This window comes from Ixodes scapularis, unplaced genomic scaffold (genome assembly GCF_016920785.2).
Source record: "Ixodes scapularis isolate PalLabHiFi unplaced genomic scaffold, ASM1692078v2 PGA_scaffold1__304_contigs__length_218370807, whole genome shotgun sequence".
In the NCBI taxonomy this organism is placed as follows: Eukaryota; Metazoa; Arthropoda; class Arachnida; order Ixodida; family Ixodidae; genus Ixodes; species Ixodes scapularis.
The window spans coordinates 2,682,627-2,689,746 of record NW_024609846.1 but is presented as its reverse complement, the minus strand read 5'-3'; the positions used below and the strand labels follow the sequence as shown (position 1 = coordinate 2,689,746).

The window sequence follows — 7,120 nt, the reverse complement described above, 5'->3', positions numbered from 1 at the left end:
GTTCAGTTATCCTGACGTCAAACGCCGTAATAGTGCTTTAATGTGACGGTCGACGTCGAAATGGAAAATAACTATGGACATATCTTTTGTGTGTGACGAAAGATGTGTTCAAAATAGTTTTACAATTATGTCGAACCCGGATGTTGAAGTAGTCACTTCCTAAAGAAAAGGCATCTCAAATCTTGAAATGTTAAGACCTTTCCGGTTACGTGTTCGATATTCGCGGGGGAGAGCAACACGGGAGATGCAGATTTACAACTTTGTGGTCAGGGGTAGAAGAGAGAAGGCACACAGGTCCCCAACAAACGAATGTTGCTATAAACTTGACAGTTTATAACAACAATGATTTTCGGTGTTTACAAATCCAGTGCCCAGCATGCGATCCCCACAGCCCAGCGCGCGCGTATCTGTCGCTTCAGAAACCAAGCAAATCACGGGTCATACGCACGAACACTGATTACATCACCGGCTAGAAACGATGTATCAAAGCCGTGTTCGTGAGATCCCCCCTGCCGTGTGGAAGTCTTCGCAGCTCAACTTTTTGCTCTTTTTTCGACATTTTCTTCTCCGCCTTTATTGTTAGCATCTCTGTTGTCTGCTTTTTTAATATGTGAGCATTACCTGGCTCAGTCAGCGAAAAAGCCGTCGGCAAAATCCGTCGTCAAAATCCGTGACTTGTCCAGCACAATCCAACATAATAAAAAATAAACGTGATCTCTCTGGTCACATGACCTATCTGGTCATGTGACCAAACAAAAAAAAAGTCTGTGGTCACTTGACTAAAAAAAAAATACACCTCTGGTCACATGACATCCCTGGTTACGTGAGCACGAAACCATCCCCTGCCTGGTTTCGAACCTAGGCCCTCTTGAACGCTCAACTAGCGCGCTATCCGTTGCGGAAACACAACTCGGGAAAGGGTAGTGCTCGCGCATTCTCACATCGTAAGAGAAAGCTTAGGTGGCCTCATAGTTGTTTTTTCTTCTCGTTTTTGCCTGTACTTATTTCACACCCCTTGCCTGTACATATTTTAGACCAAGAGATGCAACAAGTCAAGCTATCCAATATTGGACCTCTTGACACATCGAGGCACGAGTCAAGAGATCCAATCTGGGTCAAGAGGTCCAACGCGTCAAGAGGTCCAACGAGTCAAGAGATCCACGGCGAGTCAAGAGATCCAACGCGTCAGGAGGTCCAACGCGTCAGGAGGTCCAATATTGGACCTCTTGACTCGTTGGACCTTTTGACGCGTTGGACCTCTTGACTCGGAATCTTTGCCCTCTTGCCCGTTCGCAAGAGCGACAAAGCAAGTCCTTTGTCCCTCTTGTTCCCCTTCTTTAGGGATTATTTTCGTCATTCTTGTCCAGCTCGCTTGGACCTTTGCATTTAATTGCATTGTAATCATATCCTTAAATTGCAAGCTTCACCACTGTTAGACTGTTAAAAGCTGATAAAACCCGGTTTCTCTACTGACGTCTAACCCCTGGTTAGCTCAGTTGGTAGGGCGCCCCACCTGAATTGGAGCGGTCCCGGGTTCGATACCCGGACCAGGCGGATGTTTGCGGTCGCGCATCAGTCACCGGGTGGTGTATGGAAATTTGTGGTGTTTGCCCATGTCCCTCTTTTTCCCCTTCTCATGAAAATATTTTCGTAAAAAAAGAAACATTTTTTTTATTTATTAAAAATTATCTTTGCTTCACAATTAGGGATCTGGCAACGTTGAATTTTGAATTCAAGTCGAAGAATACTTGCTGGAATAAATTGATTAGACTTTGGAATTTCTAAAATAAGTGAGTTTTTAAATAATTTAATACCTCGAATATCAGTATTGCTTGTAAAAAAATGTTTTCTTCAAGGACGGTACCGTATGATAAAATAGTTCTTACAAGGCTGAGTTTGCTTTAATGAAAACTGCATTTAGAAGACTGAAACGGAGACTGACAGTGTATTCATGCTCACCAAGGTTTTTATTTGCACATGCCGTATGAGAGCCCAACTACCTAGAACACACGTTACGGCTGGGAATTTGTTTTCTTTCCGCCCGAAAACCTCCGATTGAGAACTGGCCGTCTTGAGTCGCACTCACTCTCCTTTCCGTGGTCACGAGCCGCTTTCTATGGTTTAGACACAACCACCAAAGATAATATAAGCCGCGGGTCATTGAAGGCATACACTCAATAGTTACAAAAGACTGAAAATAAGACACCCATTTTTTGGGGGCTTCTAATATGTTAAAAATACGTCAATTCGAAAAAAAAAAAAAGCTGCACAGCCACGGTACTTTTAGTAGCTTTCTCCATCTCTATATTTCTTTTTCCTCCCCAGTTCACTTTCGGTTTCGGTTTCGAGCAGTTGCGTTTTGTGACTTTGATAAAAATATGCGTGACGCTATACAAAAATATTGATTGGGTAGTCTTCTGACACCCATAATGAATCACCTAACAAACAATTAAAAAGAAAACAATTTTGGGTGGTGTCAGTGCCGTTTTAACTACCAAGCCATTTATACAGAAAATATTTAGTTTTTGAGTTCATAGATCGAAGCATTCAAAGCTTTATAAATGCGGGCGCCGAAAAACCGTAGACCGTGCACGTCGACATTTTGAATTCAAGAGTATAGCGACCCCTGCAGACATTTATTTGCACAATAAACACAATCGGGGTCATTACGATTATAACGTAAAACTTGTAATCAAAAAGATAAAAAAAAAGAAAAACAGGGATAATTTAACCGGCCTTTTCTGCCAACCCGTCGCTCCCCGCGGTGTCAAGCGAGATGCCAGAGCTGGGTGGCGCGAAACGTCGTCCGATTCATACAGTTCAGCCTTATCTGTTAATAATTCCAGCACTTCGTCTATCCACACGCGGATCAACGAGGTTGAGGGGTTTAGAGCGATATACCGGAGTTCTGGTCTGCACTCGAAAATGACCCCCTACAGGCCGCAGCCATTGGCAAATGAACTACTCGTCTCGTTGTCCCCGAAAAATACGGGACCTCACAGGAAAAATGGCAACAGGCCAGGCAGCGGCTGGCCCCAGCTGGGCCGAAGCATCGACAGGAGCTCGTCGGATGCGTAGTTCGTTGTCGTTGGTGTGACCGAGTTGATTACAGATGCGGGAGCCGTCACATGAAGCTGGTCGAAAGCGACTTCAGAGTTCAGCGTGGTCTCTCATTTAGGTATAAGGCGGAAACGTGGAGGAACAGTATGCATCTGGCTGGTGATCGACGGGGATATTGTTGATATATTGAGTATATATATCATATTGAGTGTTTAAAAAATAAATTAGCAAAAGTTGTAGGTCTGGTATATCGGAATCGATATATATTTCCGAGGTCGGTTAAATTATTACTGTATAAATCTCTATTTTTTGCTCATTTAAGTTACTGCCACCTAGTTTGGGGTACTACCACGGCAACAAATCTTAAGATAATACATTTACTTCAAAAGCGAATGTTACGTATAATTGCCAATGTGCCATTCTGCTCGCATACAGAAAACCTGTTCAGAATTTATAATATATTAAGTATCTACAACATGTATAATTATAGGCTTTCTACGAAGTATAAACATGAATTGTGCAGTAACAGTACTTATATAATTGAACTGTCTGGTTTAAACCAACGCGTCCCCAATTATCAATTTCGAAAACCTGATTACTGGAATGTACCTACCTACTTGCCGATTGAACCTAGGAAAAGAAATGTTGTGCTATAAATTATCTAAACTGCTTAATTGTTTTATTCACAGTGATGTTGACGTAGGCACTATAAGCATGAAAGAATTGCGTGCGTTGATGTACCATTTTGTTATAGACGACTAATGTTTTTGGTGTGTGTATTTTTGGCGTGTGTTTTCTTTTTTTTTTTTTCTTGTCTCTTTCTTGCCTTGTCACTGCTGCAGAATGTAGTTCGGGGGCCGAGAGCTCGTCAAGCCGTTTCGTGCGGCTTTTTTTCTCGGCCTCCACCATTGTAAATGGAAAATAAAATATATATATTATATTGCCACGAAAGAAACAATCGGCCCTGCGTTGCTCGGACCTCGGAGGGATACGGAAATTGCAAGGATAAATTTTAACGTGACGTTCTCGTGCTCTCGTTGAACATCGGAATCTTTGAGGTCTGTAGCAGACTTGTACGCAGTTCAACTAGTCTACTAATGTTACTGTAGTTTAACTACATTTCCGCGTAGTTGAGAAACTTTGAATTACTTTTTTTTTATTTAAAAAAATTAGCAGCTTATTTTATTCACATTTTCCGAGGAACTTCTACTCAGAATCAAATTACTTTCGAATTTTATTGGTTGTTCTGCCTATCAACAAACATTCTTTCACAAAAAGAGGTAGGACGTCGGTAGAGCACTACAAAGTTCCTTTGGAACAGAATACCGCAGTCTAGAACGCCATCTCTCGGCAACTAGTGGCGAACGCCCGGGGGTTCGAACTCCGCTCATAAAAACACGGGGAGGGTGAGAAAATTGTTGTTTCTTGAATATTTTGGGGATGAACGGAACGACAATAGTTTTCGACATAAGAAAGGAATATTTTGCAATAATTCGCGCTACGTTCTGTGCCATGTGAGAACGTAATTATTCTTAAAAAAATTGCCTGAGTGGCATTATGTAGCAGACGACGCGGCGACGTCACACCGTTAACGTGACCCGCTCCGACCAACCCAACACGTCCATCTCCGCTGCGTAAAAAATTGTCTGCTTCAAACGCCATTACCTTGGAAATCGCCTTCTCAAAATTTTCACACGCATCCAATATTATAAAAACTTAAAAAAAAGTGTTTATTGTGTCACCAAATTCACGACACACTAGTTTTTAAACGTGTAAACTTGGCGTTTATAGTCTAATCAGCCGTTTGGCGTCGACCTCTATCTGTTCTTCCTTAGGGCGGGCAGCCTCCTAGAACCCTGAGTACCACGTGACTCGCGCAAAAGGAGTCGGCCATGTTGTCGGCGAAACACGCGGATCAAAGGATTGCGTTACTCTGCTCCGCAGGCGCTATGTAGTGCTCTAGATGTAGGAAGATTAGCTGATATGTGCGAAAAGGTGAAGCATGTGGTGTAGGCAGGTGGGGGAAAGAAAGTAGTTTGGAGAGTCGGAAACCGCCCAAAACTTTCACGAGCCCCCCACTGCAATAAGATTGCTACGACGTGCGGTGAGCGAACAGACACGACGCAAGAGAGGCCGAGTAGGCTAACTGTGGGACTAGTGCCGAAGACTGACGTTTTTTTGAGTCCCGAAGCTCAAGAAGGCTTGAGTCATTTGAAGAAAGGGCTGGTCCCCACTTCTCCCCAACCCAGAAACTCTCGCCCACTACAGGAGGTGTACACACTGGACCTTCACTTAAGGATGGCAACAAAACGCAGCACCCGCTGTGGAGCTCATCTGGTGCTTCCATAGTTTGTGGTGTACTTGAAGGATCGCGTGCTAAAGGGCAACGCAAAGGTGTCCTTTTTGCGCTGCCCTTCCTCCCAAAGCTCAAAACATGCAGATGTTCAAAGATTCGATAATCGAGAAACCATAATAATTTCCCCGGTGTTTTTTTTTTTTTGTTTTTTTTTTTATAGAAAATAATAACCAAGCAGTGTTGAGTACACTAACTACATGGTAGTTAAAGTACTACTGTTAGGAAAACTTGTACTTTACTTGAAGTACATTCTCTGAGCAAGTACTTGTATTAAGGTCGCAATCTAGGCCAATTGGCTCAGGATCACCTAAAGAAGCGCAAAAAATACAACGAAGAGGAAGTAAACAGACAAGAGCGCCCTTTTCTGTTTACTTCCCCGTCCTTGTATTTTTTCCGCTTCTTTAGGTGATCATCTCCTTGTACTTTAAACTATATTTTTGTATTTTGCGAGGAAAGTAAAACTCCTGACGTCAATGTCTATTATCGGAACATGAAAGAAATGGCTTATCGTCATGTGAGAACGGGCTATCGTCTTTCGAAACGTCATCTGGTCATTTCTTTGAGTGAAGTCATGGGGGTTATAAGACCAACACAAATATGTGCCTTATCCGTTGATTGTGTCAATTAGCGCGTTAGCGAGAGTAAAACAACTACTCTGTGGCGACTTGTCTTTATAAAATATTTGCAGCCATTTCCAAAAAAAAAAAAAAAATTATGCACTTCCGATTATTTTTGGAGCAATGCATACCAGTAAAAAAAAACATTGTATAGGAAATGAAAAGGCATCATAAATGATTGTGTCAAAACTACGTGTACTTTAAGCTGAAATATGTTGTATTTTTAGTACGCTACTGTAAGTACATTGCACCCGGTGTAATTAACAACATTAGTTGAAGTACATAGCCTTTCGTTTGCTTTGTACTTTACTTCAAATACTTCATACTCTCAGCTTAGGGGGCAACGGAGCGTTCACATCATACTCCGCTTCACCTCCCGATAAACCGCAGCGGCAGCCACTAGCCATCCGAGTCAATCAAGCGCTCTGAACGCGTCACGTCACTATAAAATCAAAGGTCACGTGACATTTAGATGGCAGCAGGATTGGCCTAGAGGGCTCGCAGAGTCCTCTGCGGTTTATTGTAAGGCGAAACGGCCAGAGCTGCTTCGCAAACAGCGTTTCGAGGGACGAGCTCTCTGACACAATCCAGCGAGACAGAAAGAAGGTAAACCAGATGAACTCGGGGGCCGGCCCCACTACATCTTCATTAAGAACGCGTTGCACTCGGTTAAACTTTTAATATTAGTATTTTCCGCGAGGGAGACTTTTTTTCCTACCGCAGTGAAATTCGGAAAAGTTCGCTCGACTACGGGCTAAAGGGAAAGATGCGTGCCGATTTTACTTTGTTCGTCGACGTTTCGCTGCGAGCACTCCTGCTCCATTTGGATGCTTGGCGCCAAAAAGTTTAACTATTTTCTCCGATCGATCGGAGGTTACAATGCGCTGCTCAATCCATCCGCACACTACTCGCTTACCGGGAGTTTTCTTCTCTTAGCATTGGGCGGTCAGTTGAAGGGTTCGCTGACTCAGTGGTATTTCAGTTACCTTCTTCGCGTGTACTATTTATTTCATTTGAAATGAAGTCCTAAGATAGCTTTGTGCGATGTTCGTATTTTCGATTTTAAGAACTTTCTAGGACCGAAAGA

At 42.9% G+C, this 7,120-nt stretch overlaps 1 non-coding gene across 1 annotated transcript; it reads left to right on the top strand.

Moving 5' to 3' along the window:
• The first annotated feature begins 1,481 nt into the window (after positions 1-1,481).
• On the top strand, positions 1,482-1,554 carry Trnas-uga. Its single transcript has one exon. It is a non-coding gene; the product is annotated as a tRNA-Ser (tRNA).
• Positions 1,555-7,120: the final 5,566 nt, after the last annotated feature.